The sequence below is a fragment of the Pogona vitticeps genome, chromosome 5, assembly GCF_051106095.1.
Source record: "Pogona vitticeps strain Pit_001003342236 chromosome 5, PviZW2.1, whole genome shotgun sequence".
Lineage (NCBI taxonomy): Eukaryota > Metazoa > Chordata > Lepidosauria > Squamata > Agamidae > Pogona > Pogona vitticeps.
The window spans coordinates 55,296,270-55,312,740 of record NC_135787.1 but is presented as its reverse complement, the minus strand read 5'-3'; the positions used below and the strand labels follow the sequence as shown (position 1 = coordinate 55,312,740).

At 39.5% G+C, this 16,471-nt stretch overlaps 1 long non-coding RNA gene across 1 annotated transcript; it reads right to left on the bottom strand.

Annotated features, from left to right (window-relative positions):
• Nucleotides 1-4,607: 4,607 nt before the first annotated feature.
• Nucleotides 4,608-16,140, bottom strand: LOC140707773 (uncharacterized). The gene is made up of 4 exons (XR_012087948.2): nt 14,978-16,140; nt 10,007-10,073; nt 9,468-9,544; nt 4,608-4,645 (listed from the first exon to the last, which is right to left on the bottom strand). It is a non-coding gene; the product is annotated as an uncharacterized LOC140707773 (long non-coding RNA).
• Between the last annotated feature and the right edge of the window lie 331 nt (nt 16,141-16,471).

Sequence of the window (16,471 nt, the reverse complement as noted above, 5' to 3'; positions counted from 1 at the left end):
TAAAGAGCTAGCAATAAACTTGCTAATATTTCCTCAAAAACAGTGTGGCCAGTTCAGCCACATTCTACTCAAGTGCAGAAATATTTTACTCACCCACTTTGCAATAGGCAACAGAAGTTTGCCAAAGCTGAATCCAATTGGGAGTCCCAGACAGAGTATACTCACTGAATTAGAGGGACTTTGGTAAATCAACACTTATGTAAGCCTTGCTGTTTAACGTAAACATATGACAAGTATTTCCAAACATGTTTGTTTTGCTCACATGTGATATTCTCATGGGTATGCTTAAAGTTAGCATTGGAGTCATCCACAGCTGTTTGAAAAGGTCGGGATGAAAGCACTCTAGTAAAGTAGGGTGTATTGTCTCTGTGCATATATTGCCAACTACACTTGAACAGTTTGACCTCTTCCCGAAGTGTACCACTTTATGCTTAAAGAATGCTGCTCCACAGAAAAGAAAAATCCTTCTCCTTTCTTTCAAGAGAGAGACAGAGAATGGAATCATGGGAGGTTCACTTCTATTTTGTAGTGGTACAATCTCAAAACAAGATGACTTGCCTTTCTGGAAGACTATACTAAACTGCTTTTCCCTATAACTTAAACTTTTATGTTTGTGTTTTGCTAATTTTTTAGCTTTTCAGTCTTAGAGAAACTGCACAAACAATACTTGTCCATTTTCCTTGCCCCTGCCCAACTTTTAGAAAGTTACTGTTTAAAAATAATTCATTCTCATTACTAGTTGGGGTGTTCAAAAATAATTTTTGTTTTAGAAACACTTTTAAAAACTTGCATTGCTTGTGACTTTCTCTGTTACTTTTCTTGCATTGCCTGTGACTTTCTATGTTACTTTTTTTGGGGGGGGGGAAACTAATGACTTTTAAAAGAATGGTATTAAAAGGTGACAAAATACTTTCAAAATGACTCAAAATGCCTAAAGGTTTTCTAAGTACCTTAAAAATTGTACATGTTGCAACAGTAAAGGGACTTCATTCCCACACATTGTTACTTGTGAGATATAATTTCATCTTTTCCAGGTTACAAAAAAAAAGTTACTTGTAGATTTTAATATCTGTTCCTGCTGTCCTCCACAATGCTTTTGATCCCTGGTCCCTAACAAGTTTTCAGAGCTGCTATTCTGTGAAATGACCCTTTCATTGACCACCTCAGATAAAATCTGCTCTATAAGATTTGAGAAAACTGTGCATGTTGTTCAAGTTTTTGGGTTATGTGGGTTTTTTTTCTTTTTGTTTGTTTATATTTCCTTCCAGGGCTTATTTGAACTTCAGTTTTCCTTCCGAGAAGTAGAACTTTTTAAAACCTCTCATAAAAATCACCCTACAACAGTAAGTGAGAAAGAAACACTCTTGTTACTTTTGACAAATAGGAAAGTCTCTGAAACATGCCTTTTGCTTCCATAACTAGCAGTCAAGAGCAGTATGCATTTTCTTTTTATAAAATCCTCATTAATTTCAGTGTATTCCTGCAGCTGCTTTCCTCACAGTAAAATGTCACCTTCTAGCTGTTCTCTTTTAAACAGAGCCACTGGTTGTAGAACGCACTCAGGCCGGCAAACGTCAGGGCTTGCCTTAAAATTATTGGTATTAAAAGGAGGCATAATACCATTAAGTCTAAAGCTATTAAGACTTCTTAGTGAAAACATGCAGAGCCATTTTATGCAATTCTGACACAGGGCTTTAAATAAGCTCCACTGTGTGGATGTTATAGCTTTTTCTGTTTCCAGAAGGGAGAAAATGTCAAGAGAGTTGTGTGATGGCACTCGTTTTGTATGAGACTAATAAAAGGATAGAGATGTGGGCATGTTTCTCTGTTTCTGGAGATTTTTTTCCCCTCCCCCTCGTCATAACTTTGAAGTTTTAAGCTTTTTAAGAAAAAGCTTTGGTCTCTTCCTCTTTGCCAAGCTAATAAAAAGAATTATTATTACTACCACATTTGTGTCTCTTGGATTCCACACCCCCCAAAAAAAAATTGGTTAATGCAAGCACTTTTACAACATAATTGCGCAGAAAAAGAGCAATTAGAATTAAAGGAGCCCTGGCCAGTAAGTACAACACTTATTGCAATTATACTAGTAACATAGGAAACTTGAAGGCCTACTTGAATTACCCAAATGATACTTTAAAGGGAGAGAGGGAGAGGGAGGGAGAGGTACAGAGAGAATTGCTTTTAAACTTAACAGAACTCTAATTGGTGGTGGTGGGTGAAACAATATAAATCTGTGGTAACCAGATTTGTAGTCTGAACTGTTCCTCTGCCACACGGTCGGCCATCAAAGAGGGCCTGTCCTACCAAGCTTTCTATTTTCACAACAGGATATCTGGTTTCTTTTATGAGGATACAGCTAGGTTAATTTGGTTTAGTGGTTTGTTGGAGGTAAGCATGCTCTTCACAGCGTGGGCACACACACACACACACACACACACACATACACACACACAACCACAAAGCCCTCCCTTCCAAGCCCTTTCCTGCTAACAGCCAAGGCCTGATTGGCAGTTTTGCATTGTATAGTGTGATTTGGTTGGATAAATATGTTTAGTCTAGTAAGCACTTTAGTGATTGAGTGTCTGTTAATGGATAAAGGTGGATTACGGTGAAACCTCTACAGGCTGTCATTGAGCACTTAAGGATGTGAGTCGGCAGAAGGAGAAAGGGAAATAAATGGAAAATGAGGGGCAAACTCTGCAAAATCTGTTCCCTGTTTGAAATATTCGGTGGTGCGGATTTTGTTGGCGATTTGGAAGCCATGACTTTATTGGAGAATGGCCCCACCTGTCCAACTTCATGTCCAAAACCTCATCATCTTGCCTTCAGTTGCCTCTAGAAACAGACAGTGGATTGAGAGGGAGCTTTCAGCACTACATGAATATAAATAGGATTGTGTAAGGGGTGGCCTCATTTTTCCAAGAAACATAGATACAGCAGATCTGACAAATTTCCCTTCCTGCAGTTGCCTCTGATTCTGGAGTGGTTTCTTGTTTTGAAACTTCAGATTTCCATCCCTATCTGTAAAAGGTCCATATTATGGTATGTGTATTGGAGAGTAATTATGTTTGGGGAGCTTTCCATTTAGTTTACAACAATGCTCAAAGATAAAGTTACTGGCAGCAACATGCTACATTTATTGAAAACACTGTTACAGAGTAGTAATTTTTACCTCTTACCTTAATGCATTTACATTATTTTTTTTCAATTTTTAATTTAATTTAATATTTGCTTTGTTGTTACTTTTACATTACAGTCCCATCTTTAAATAAAATAAAATTCTTTGATTTTATTTAGGCCTAATGCCATGTACATGGCCACATGATTGCAGCCTAAATTATTTTGTAATGGCTTGTAAATGGCAATTTGATAAAAATAGAGTTGTAAAGAAAATAGGTGGTTTTCTATGTCTATCCATAAGGCTTTAAGAAACATTATTTTACAAGCTATTTTCTAGCCTAATACTTTGCCAGTTCCTTCCCGTCACAGCAGATATGAGGACTTTGTTTCTTTTAATGCAGGCAATTTGATCCTACCAATAAACCAACAGAAAACAGCAGTTCTTCCCCCATTCCCCCCATGCTTTCCTAGTCATTGATCCTTAAATCATTTATGAGATAGTGAAAACTGGGATTTTTCAGTGTTCTAATAGCTCAGAGTTGATTAATAAAAGAATAAAAAACACTTTGCATTAAATGGGAGTCTTGAAAAGCAGATTTTTTTTTCCAACCGTTCCCTCCCCCCCCCCAAAAAAAAATAGAACATGATTTTTCACTCAGGCTGTCTCCTGTGAACAGTAATATGGTACAGGCCATGTGAGGACAGGACCACCGGTATGAATACACCTTCAGAGAAGACCAGAACTCAACTGTAGTTTAGCAGTAAGATCAGCTGGCCTTCCTGATGGTAAGCTGACACTGAGGAAAAGTGCTGTCTTTCTGTTACGCTCCTAAGAATGTGGTGTAAGTCAAAAGCTTGCTTAACAACTTGCACAATCCCACATATTTAAACAATTAAACAGAATAAAATATTGTACGGTTGTGGTTGTTTAAATGTGATCCTTTTGATTCTCTCAAGAAGCAATGTTCAAATCAACGTGGCTCTGAAATACAGTAAACAATTCTGAAATATGGCTTATTTAGCAACAAGACCCAAAGAAACATATGGCAAAAGGAGCTTATCTGTTGGGTTGTTTTATCTGTAAATGTGAATGTTCATTGTTGTTGTTCTGTGCCGCCAGGTTGCTTCCAACCTATAGTGACCCTTTGGAGAAGGAGTGATCTCCAGCTTATGCAGACTTCCTTTAGGGAGGCATCTCATCTCCTATTTGGTCTTCCTTTTCTCCTACCTCCTTCCACCATTCCCAGCATTATTGTCTTTTCCAGAGAATCCTGTCTTCTCATGATGTGCCCGAAGTAGGGTAGTCTCAGCTTCAACATTTTTGAAACTGAGGCTGTCCTACATTAAATATATACACACAGAGAGAGAGAGAGTGGAATGAAATGAGGAAAAGAAACTTTTATTATACTTGTATTCTTTGTTTTATTAAGTATATTTCTTGTTTGAGAACAGAGCAAACTGTAGACACTAGAAACACACTCTCTGTTGCTTGAAGTGATTGTATGTTTGTGTTTCAGGAATACTGAAAATAAGAAAATCAGACAGAAAGTTATTACAAAACACAGAATATACAAAAACAGTTTTACTGAATGCTATTTATTAGTTAAAATTGCCTTTAAACCCCCATTCCCTCAAGCTGCCTCCACTTCCCTTTTTGGTTCTTAAATACATACTCCAGTCATCCTGAGTGTACAGGAAATGCACCAGCATCTCAGTAAAGGAAATAATTCTTCTTGAATTCATTTTATCTCTTTTTGACTATGATAGGCAAAGTCTTCCTTGAATCTGAAAGGATCCAGCTGGGTAGAAATTGTGTTTAGGTAATAGAGGTCTAGCAAACGCCCAGTCCTGGAATTTGGAAGGCTAGAAGATCAGACCATGAGGAAAGGTTTTCTGTGTTGAACAGCAGAAGTTACAGGTGTTCTGATGGTCATACTTGATCCTTATGGGGCCACATGTGGTCCATGGGCTGTGTTTTGCCCTCCCCTGCCTTAAGCTGTAAGGAAGAAATTTCTCAAATAGCTTGCAGGAGCCAAAGAGGGAACTGTCTCAGGGGGCTCCATGTCCCCAAGACCATGCATAACACACAGACATGCATTCTGTTTCTCAATCTCTCATCCGTAAGCTTCAAACAACAAAGGGCATATGTTTGATATGGTTGTTCTGTACTACCAGGTTTGTATGGCTCAGATCACACATTAAGGCAAACATTATCTCTCCAGGCCTGCAAATGTTTCAGCACTGCACTGAGGCCTGGTATACCCAGTATCTTTCCTTTGCTCTTCCCTGCTGTCCTGGTCTAACACTATCCTTTCTTATGGTGGTCAACCAGGGCATTGGGCCAATCTGGAAGTAGGGAGCAAGGTGTACCCTCTCAATTTGTCACCTTGGGGGAAAGGCCCAGTTGTCCTGCCCTAGTTATGGCCCTGTGTAGGATATATTTAAATAGATGTTAGATGTTGATTCTCACAACCTAACCTATTGCAGAAGTTAACCGTGCTTGACATAGTTGGTGCCAATGAGAACTTTTCTCCTCTGGTGTTAATTGTGCAGTGCTAGGTTAGGAACTGAGATGATAGTCAGTCTCTAAACATTAAACATAATGACAGATTTTATCGAACTAGATTAGTATGCATTTTTGCTCATGCCTTTCAGCTTCTTAAATCTGATGCAATTTGACATGGTTTAATTTGTTGTAAATTTGTGATTTGTGATGGGGATTCCACAGAAATGATAGCAGCAGAAAGAAGACTTAAAACCCTCCTGCTTGCTTGCAAAGTTAGAGATTGCAGTCTGAGGCCATGGCTGTTGCATTTTTTAAAAAATGGACTGCAGAATTCCTAAAACTTTGGTTAGTGTAACATGTAGTCCCTAGATTGTTGTGAAAATGAAATATGGCAAAAGGGGTGTGTATGTGGGGTCTCTTTGTGGATTTTACATTGGTATTTTAGGGGCTTTCTGTGTCTAATTTGATTTATGTGTTAAAGCTCCTTTTGGATGCTGGTGAAGGGAAAAATCCTGCCTTATGCAAGATCATGGGCTGCAAAATTGCCAGGGAGGGAGACCAGAGGCCAGGGTCCTCGTGGCTTTGAATGGGTATCACTTCCAGCAGCTTTCTGCAACCAGCATTTTTTAAAAAACAGAATAACATGTGTTCATACTTTGCATGTCACTTCAGAACCAGGAACTAATGAAAGACGTAGGCAGTTCTGTTAGGATGGAGGAGTCTGCTGTGTGTCCTGTCCTCACTTTTGTCTGCAAAACTGCTGTCACTGTCTACTGCTGCTGGTCCGTGTTGTACATTTGCTTGTTGCCATCTTTCCACACACCATTAGAACTTTCTCCTCCTCTCTGCCTTGTTTTTCTTTGTCTTATGAGTGGCAGTGGTAACTACAGTGGCTTCTCTTTACGGGGTGTGGATGTGCTATGAACCATCCAACCTGACAGCAGCTCAGGTGGGTCTAGCAGTCACCTAGGAGCGTACACAGACACACACACATGAAGAGATATTTGATTTTTTAAAAAATATAAATTTGAAAAAGATGCAACTGCTTGCATCACCAGAGGTTATGCAACTTCACTGCCCCAAATACATCCTAGTCTATGAATTATGGTTATGAGGCCTGTTGAATGGATTTATTGGGACATGGCCTCATTGGAGCAGGGGTGGGTAGAATATAGGACAGGAACTCCTGGCATATGGGTGATTTCCAAAAGACCAATAGGGATTTCTGAGTCCTAATTGTTTAACCATAGCAACGCCAAAAGGCCTTCTACCTCTTAATCTGAGATGCTACTGCTTAGATAAGGAAGCTGCAGGGTGTACAACTTTTCCATATTCAAGGGCTGTCCCCGGTTATGGTTGAGAGACTGAGGACACTTTGAAAGGCAAACTCGGCTGAGGGGAGATTCAAGGTTATTGGTGGGAGGATGAGGATGCTTCAGAGCCATTGCAGAATGAGGGAGTTGAAGCTTTATCCATTAATGACTGTGACTGGACGCTTTTGCCACATTGCCACTAGCAGGATTGGAAGTGGGGATTATAACTCTTTCAGAGTCACTGACAGTCGGAGGAAAGGAAAGGTTTAACATTATCTCTGCACCCCTCCTTTGCCACAAACTTGATCAGGATTACTGCTTCCATGCAACAATCATCTGCAGAGGGGTAACAATAACAGCAGCTCTGATTGCAGCAGATTTTTAAAGAGATGGACAGTGTGTTCTGTCCATTTCTGGCACCGAGAACAGCTTCTCAGCCTGTGAATTCTTTAAGTGCATGTTGTTCTTGTTGCTCCTGTTGCTGTTCTTTGCATAAGACTCTGGTTTGGTGGATCTCAAGGGACCAAGTAAAAAGTAGACTCCAATTCAGCCTTAGAAAAGTAAAAAAAAATTAGCTAAATGAATCTCCTCAGTGGCATTTTAAGCTCTGCCTTCTAGCCTGATTCTCTGCACACAGTGATTTCAAACAGATCCGCAACTGGGAGAGAAATTCAAGAAAATTCAGGTGCACATACAGATGGTGCCTGCATACCTGTCAAAATCTGTTCCTTTCCATCTACTTCCTTGGATGAAACATGATGTATTTGTGAGTGTGCTCCTTTAATGTTTGCTCTTTGTAATTTTAGATTATTAATCTTGCAATACAAATTTCATATCCTAACTATATTTTTCACTAAAATTGTACGTGATTTGGCAGCTTATCCTTCTGTGTGAATGTGTTAGTGGAAATGGGGCATGGCTGGAAAAAAAAGGAGAACTCCAGACATACATCTGGACCAGCATGTGTTAGTAATAAATATATTTAACCTGTGCAGCATTTACTACGTTTGATACAGCATTTTCCTGGCTAGCATGTTATGGAAGGTATCATAAATAAACCTGAGTATCTTTGTAGACAGAGAAACTGAGGCAAGACTCACATTCTTTGTAGAGTCAGGACAAATAATCCTGAGTGTAAGTCACAAGAACAGCAGCGAAACAAATGGACACCAGAAGTTAACCTGTCCTATCTGCCTGTTTACCTACTGCTTTCCTATCGACAGCAGTCTTCCCCAACCTAAAACTCTTGAGAGATTGTGTAGTACTACTCTCTCCATATCAGCTTTCATGGGCCAATAATCAAGGGTGAAGGGAAGTGTAACCTAAAACATTTGGAGAGTACCAATTTTGGGGGGGAAAAGTCTTTGTTATCCCCTCACCAGTCAGGGCTCCTAGCTGTCATTTTCGAAAAATACTGCCTTATTACTTTGTTCCCATTCTTTCAGGCAAAGCAAGGGAGAAGTACAGCCAGCTTGGTAATGTAGTGAAAAGCAGGACTGTCCACTAAGGATGGAAGACACTGACAGTTTTGCTTGTTCTTCCATTCACTTATTCAAAAAAAAAAAAAAAAAAAAAACCAAACAAACAAAAAAACCCAAAGCTCAAGTTTTTTTTCAATTGTGTTTATGAAGAAATATGAAATGCTGTATATTGGTACTTTTTATCATTCCTAGTCAGGGACTTGCAGACTGAGGAGCTGCTCATGCAGCTGTTGCACCAACAGCTTCATGTTTCCAAGTGAACATTATGATTTGGATGTAGGTAAGTATGTAGGTAAATTCTGAGAAGCACAAAGAAGACCCTACGTTTTCTTTATGGCTGAATTCCAGTAACTCTGGACTGATGCAGAGACCAAGAGTTCTATAAGAATCAGCATCCTTGTGATGAATGTTTTACTTCCCAGCCATAAATTTTATATGAATTCAGTTTTGTAAATTGAAATTATTTCAAAGAGAATTTCTTTGTGCCTACTCCATATTATTGCTGGCAGGGGCAACATACACCATGTAATGTCTCTTGATTCACATGATGAGTGTTGTTAAAGATTACAAATGGGAAGTGGGAAACTTGCTAATCCCCTTGATAACCATAACATGTTGCCCATTTTTAAGGTCTGATTGATTTCAATGGATATTATACCGAAATAAGCATGCTTAGAATTACAGCCTTAATTGCAAAGCATGGGAATCTTGCTCTGAAAAGGTCATTAACCTATCTGCCACTAATTCCCACAAGGTAATGTCATCATATTTATAGTCTTCTTTGGTGTGGGTCCTGGCGGAAATAGAGGGCAGGTGTTATCTAGATACACAACCACATTGCACAACTTGAGGGGGTTATGCCTCACTTTCACAGAACTCAATGCAGGTGTTTGCCAGGTGTGAACTGCCCTCTAAGCCGTGGAAGGTCATTCTGCAACAACTCTCTTGCTGATATTTTTACACTTGCTTATGCTTCTCTGCTATGTATTACATTAAAAGAAATAAAATAAAATAAAATAATTACTGAAAGGCTCTTTAACTTACCCTTCCTTTCCTTTGATCTCTTTTGAAAGAACCATTATCTTATGTTTCACTCTTCATTCAGTTAGGTGTACAAAGCTCTAGCAAATGGGGTGAGAGATAAGAAAATGTTGCTTACACAGCCTATCTGAAGGTGTGAAAAACAACAGTAGCTTGCATTTTAATTTTTTTTTAAAGCCTTGGAACCATTGGATGACTGTGTGTGTGGTTTTGGTCAGTTGTTAAGCCCTCCTTCTCCACCTATCAGGAGGAAGCAGCTGCTTGGCAGATAGAGAGGGCTTTCTTGTAAACAAAAGGCACCACCAAACCTTTGAACCTAAATATTAGATTGAGCGAATTTGGCTGGTATCACTTGTGAAGATAACAATATTCCAAAGGAGTGGAACACCTTGTTGTCTGAGAGGTTGTTGGGCAAGATAAGGGATGGCAAAGTGGCAAATGGAGACCAGCAACCTGACAGTCTCAGATACTGCTCCGTCTCATCTCCAACTCCAGCAGTCTGCAGCAAGTAGATGAAATGATAGATGGCCATTTGAACCCACCTGCCCTGGATTGCAGTAGAATAACAGCTGTTTCCATCTGGGGAAACTCCATGGAAGTTCTTCAGGGCTGTACAATAATAAACAGTGAAAATCTCGATCCAGCATACTGCTCCCTTTTATGTGTGTGTGCTTTTGCACTCACAGAATTCATAAAACATATGCTTCATGTTTGATTTGATTTTATCAGATCATGTTTCTGGAGCTTTATATTACACAGCAAAAGTATCAAAACTAAAATTAACTTCCCATTAGCTGCTTTCCATTGCCTATTTTTAAGAGGCTGGAAGGTTACTTTTTAAAGTAAGTCACTGAAGTTAGATTTCCAAAGTTTGCAACTTGTGAAAGTAGCTCTTCCCAAAAATGGCTGAATGATTATTTTAGTTACTTTTAAACAAAAACTTGAATGCTGCAAATCTCTGGCCTGTTGCAGAAAATACACTTCTGTGATGTCTCTCCCCCTGCAATCATCTCAACATTTAAAACTGTACACAAGGTAGAAAACCCTAAAGGGCGAAGACCATAAACAAAGCATCATCTACGGATGCCATGCCCTGTAATGATAAAAACAAATGTTACAGTTAATACTGCAAAGAGAGTGAAGTTGTCCATCACTATGTTACAATTACAATATAACTTAGTCATTAATCTCTTAATTGGAAAAATAAATTAGTTACAAGGAATTAATTTATTATTATTATTATTACTAGTTACATCAAGGTTCTGTTCTTTTTAGCCACAGTTTTCTATAAGCTGCACAGAACTCACCCTCCCTTCCAAAACAGGGTCCATGTACAGTATAACATGATTTACCAGTTGTAAGACTCTAGGGTCTCCAAGTGCCATAAATATAAGTGACAAATTATCAATAAATCATTCTTCAGCCCACCATATTGCACAATGTTTATTGAAATCCTCTACTAATAAATATGAGAGACCCCTTTTCTAGCTGTTCCCTGAGAAACAAAGATGACAGCAATTACAAACAGACGTGAAAAATGAAAAAAAAGAAAGAAAAAGGGGGTGATCCTGTGCAAGCCACAACCTCCCTCTGCCCTCCTTCATCTAATTAACCTATTTTAGAACTGCTACTTCTGCAAGCATCGCTCCAAGTCAATGTTATTTGTTGCGTACCAATCAAATGACATGCCATACAGATCTGAAAGAGGAAGTATAACAGGTAACTTCTGACCTCAGAAGGATTAATTCTTTTCCCTTTTTTTATTATTATTTGTAGATAATCTGTTTCAAGACCAAGAACACTGTGTCAGAATAGCTGCTAATACTATGTTGCATGATTTATGCCCTAAAATTCCAGTGTCACCACCATTAATCCCACAAAATTAAGTGGAAAGTGGAAGAAACAGACGTGGCAATGTTCAGAGTTCAGTTATTGCCCCTGTTATATTGAAATGTAGAATTATGGTCTGCGTGTAATAAATTTTCCCTCTGACAACATATCCAAACACATGTGGGCCGGGGTGTTGCTTTCCTTGTATAAATTGCCCCTATGCCCCCAAACCGTGATACACTGAAACACTGGATCTGGCCCTCTGTCCATTCCTTCCTACTCTTTCAGATTTGTTCTATAGATAAGCCTTTACAATTTCGTGAAATAGCCTTCTTATTTCTGATTCACATTGATATAGGGCAGGGATTCAGAGAAGGTATTCCAAAGATCCCCATTAGATGGAATGAAGTTCCAGGCTTTAAGTGTACTATTTCAGCTCCAAAGCAGTCCCCTATCCTCATCTGCATATACAGGTAAAATACAAGGTACGAATTTGTAACACAGAATTCTAATTCAAGTAATTTAAAATCCAGGCTAAAATTGCTTCTGGGCCCCTCTGGGATTAGGGGCCGTGACATTTAAGCATTATTTTCATAGTAGTTTTGCCTCTGCATGCAGCCATGGGAATTAAAGTGGTACCAAACAGCTGTAACTTTGTGGTGTAGATACAGTAAACCCTGTTCAACCCTGTGATGGTTTATCTGTCGATCTATTCTGTCACCTTCCAACTTTGTCAAACCGGAACATTTGTTTCCAGGTTACTTGCACAACCTCTCAAAACGCAATGCCTTATTTGGAAACAACAGATGTCTCATTAAGTAAATGGCTGCATTATAAAAGGAAATCTATTTCTGAATTGGCCAGATCTCAGCGTCAATTGTGGATGGTGGAATTACACCATTCTGGATTTTCCTTTCTCTCTCAGCAGATCCAAAATGCAGCAGCCAGTTTACTGACTGGGGCTGGTTACAGGAATCACATACCGCCCCACCCCCCAATTACAGCTGGTTCACTGGCTGATTATCTGTTTCCAGGCTGAATTTAAAGTGTTGGTTCTAATCTCTAAAGCCCGAAATGGCTTGAGCGCAAGCTATCTCAAGGACCGCATCTCCCTTTGTGAGCCTGCCCTCATGTTAAAATTAGACACAGGGATGAATTTTTTAAAAATCGCAATATTTGTCAGAAATTGCTAATTTGTATAATATTTGTCACTTTATTGCCATCAGTTCCAGAGGTCCCGATGAATACAAAGTGATGAATAGTTACCCTTTTTATTCCTCCCTTTGTTGGGCTAATAAAGCAAACTGGCTACCATGGCTGTTCCAGCAGCCTAGTTTGCTCGCTCTGTCTCTCTCTCTTCCCCCACAGCCTGTCCCCCATCCCCTTTCCACTGCTCTGTTGCCTCCCTATCTTGTCCTGCCTCTGCTGCCACCATGTCACCACTGCCATCAGAATGGAAACTAGGCTTCCATCCACAGAATGGAAACTGCCATTCTGGCAGTCTAGCCTGCTTTCTCTGCCTCTGCACACGCCCATCATCTGTTCAGCACACACAGAGTCAGAAAGAGTAGGCTAGCCTGCCGGAATGGCAGTTTCCATTCTGGCACCCTAGCTTCTATTCTGATGGTGGTGGAAGCAGCAGGACAAGGTAGGGAGGCAAAGGGGGGCAGTGGGAAGGTGGCAGGGTGGAGGGGGGCTCAGCTTTTCTTTTTAGACAGCCACAGGCTGTCTTAAAAAACCCTCAATGAACCAACAAAATGTTTCTTGGATTTTCAGAAAACACAGGGAAAAATTCATGGTTCACCAACCTTGATGAACCATGAACTGTTTTGCCAGTTCATCCCGATCTCTAGTTTAAATCATCAGGAGAGGCCTTCCTCTCAATACTGTCACCTTCACAGGTGCATTCAGTGGGAATACAGGAGAGAGCTTTCTGTGTTGCTGCTCCCAGACTTTGGAGCTGCTTCCCACAGGAGGCTAGACTGGCCCTATCTTTACTGTCCTTCCACAAGCTGACAAGGACCTTTCTTTTCAGGCAAGCTTTCCCTGAGTGTCTGGCTGGCTGAGTGGGGTTTTAAAGTGGATTGTTGTACCTTACTGCTTTGAAATGTGTTTTGGTGTTGCTTATGTTTTTTTAGTATGGTATTTGATCCTTTTTAGTATTCATATACTATATGTTGTTAGCTTAAATATTGTCTTTCCATTGTTGTAAACCACCTTGGGTCCTTTTTAAGGAGAAAGGGGGGGTTAAAACATTTTAAAGAAACAATAAATTTCTCTCAGTCTGATTTTTGCTTGCTTTTAACTCATTGTCTTTTGTTATGTTTCTACCAGTGTTTTAGTGTCATTCTAATGGAAGAAGATAAATGCTGTCCTCCTTTAGCAAATGATTCTATATCTTCTTTTAACTGAAATCACTTATTGCAAACAAGTTTTTATTTCAGGAAAATTATTGTTGTTGTTGTTGTCGTCGTCGTAATCATCATCATTATCATTATCATTGTTGTTATTGTTACTACTACTACTACTACTACTACTACTACTACTACTGTTGTTGCTGTTGTTACCTAAGCTAAGCAATGTGCAATTTACCTTGATGTTTAACTTTCCTTAAGCTGTGAGTTCACAGTGAGTGTTTCCTGGGACCCAGGCCATTTGGCTAAAAATACTGAGTGAAAATGCTTCCAGACTAGACTGGATTTATGTCAGCTCATTAAGTCACTGTTGGATTGGTGTTATCTACTCACACTCCAAAATAAGGAATAAAACCAAATACTGTAATGCACCTTCTGATGTCTGTATGCCAAAGACTGCCTTTGGCAGGTGAAATTCTTTGGCTAAGTGAAAAATGGGAACATCTGCAAGATTGGGGAGGGAAGCAACCTGCACAGAAAGGTGAATTTATGGAGGTCATTAGATCCTTTAAAAAAAAATCTTGCAATATTCTCATTGAAGGATTATAGGAGTTGAGTCCAGTAATAACAATAACAATAACAATAACAATAACAATAGCAATAGCAATAGCAATAGCAATAATAATAATAATAATAATAATAATAATAATAATAATAATAATAATAATAATAATAATAATAATAATAATAATAATAATAATAATAATAATAGTAGTAGTAGTAGTAGTAGTAGTAGTAGTAGCAGTAGCAGTAGCAGTAGCAGTAGCAGTAGCAGTAGCAGTAGTAGTAGTAGTAACAATAACAACAATGATAATGATAATGATGATGATTACGATGACAACAACAACAATAATTTTGTGCAATGCATACTAATGGCAGATTTAAAAACCTTGATATTTTAAAGCTTATTTTAATGGGAATTGATGGGAAGAGGACTGGTTCCAGATGGATGTCAGTTTTCTAAATTGTTTAAATGTTCAGAGCATTAAAGATAATAATCCTTATATGTGTGCTTGACAAACATTCTCATAAACTGATGAAACACTCAGCACTTGTCCCCATAATGCTGTTGCATTTTGCCACAAAACAGTCTAATTGACAGGATATTTTGAGGGCAGAGGGTTAAAGGCCCCAGAATGGTACCTGTGCAGCCTGTAATTCTGGTACTCCAGACTCCCAAAGCCCCATGATTCCCCGTGATTCCTGGCTGTCACATCTTCACCCCTCCAGATTTCCACCCCACCCTGAGGGTGGGGGAGAAAAACGTACCTTCCTTTCCCTTCCTCTTTCTGTCCTGTCTGCCTCAGAAGCTCAACACACTCCTGTTCAGGATACTGCCTTCTTGGTAGATTGCATAAAAATCAGATCACATGACTGCTGGCTCAGCAATATCTTCTCCTTCTCCTTCTCCTTCTCTTTCCCTCCTCTTCTTGTCTCCTTCTTTTCCTCCTCTGCTTCCTATGCAATCAACAGAGCTTTGAAATAATTTGTTAAAAATCAACTACAGTAGTTACCTCTAGTTCATTAATTATGCTATGTTCATTGTTTTCTGCTAATAATGCTACGTTTAATAGAAATCAGCAGTCCTGATTGGTTTAATGTTTCACTAGCCATTTTCATGACTACAGAAGAACTACACAACTGTAGAGCTAACAATAAAGAAATTGGTTAGAGATTGTGTATACCTTGGTTCAATCATTAATCCCAATTAAAACTTCAGGCAAGTAATCAGAAGAAGACTGAGACTAGGAAGAGTAGCAATGGAGGAATTAGAAAAGACCACAAAGTATAAGGATGTGTGTGAATGGGTTCAGTTTCAAATTTTGACAACTCTTCACTTTGTGCGGGAAATATCACAGGAGATGTCTTCTTAACTTTAACAACTTCTTCTTTATTAGTAACAGGCAAATCAGCATTATTCATGATGGGATCCAAATAGCTTAATTCAGGCAACATGCCATAACTGTCTAACATGTAGTCCCGACCACCATCCATTGAGCTCATAGGGGTGCTGGGCCAAACCTCTCGGCATCTGTTGGCTTCCAGAGGGGTGCGCTCCGCACTGCGCAGATGGTGCCACAGGATGGGTGTCTTGCCCAGTCTCTTTCTGGAGAGGGAGTGTTATATTGCAAATCTACTCTAATCACTTGCCACCCTCACCCTTTATTCTTCGGGAAAACTACCACTGACCATTCTAAGGTCTCATACTTCACCTCTCCCCTTTCTTTTGGTACAGGATCCGGTAGCAGCCCTCCTAGCTTCAAATTGAGAAAATCTCTCAGCAACTCCTGGGTCTTTACTCTCTCATATTCTCTCAACCTCTCCAGCTCCCTATTTCGTTTCCACAACTCCAACTCTCCTTCAAACCGACGCACCTCTTGATTACTTATACTTTTTTTGCCAAACAGACAGTTCTTGCTCCTCCCTTTTCTTCTCCCCATGCTCTTCCACTAAACTCACTTCAAATTTGTCACCTCGCTTTGTCTTCTCCTTTTCTGGCATTGTGTTCTCCCTTTGGTCCGCCTGTTCCTTTTCACTCTCTGTTTTCTTCCCTCCCTCCTCTCCTTTGTCCTCTGGGGATGGCACACTCTCCTCTGGGCCACCTTCACAATGTGTCACTGGAGATTAAAACCAAGATCATTCAAACTCTTGTATTTCCGATCACCATGTATGGGTATGAAAGCTGGGCTGTTAAGAAAGCTGACAGGGGAAAAAAACTGATTACAGTAGTTTCAAATGTGGTGTTGGAAGGGGGCTTTGCGG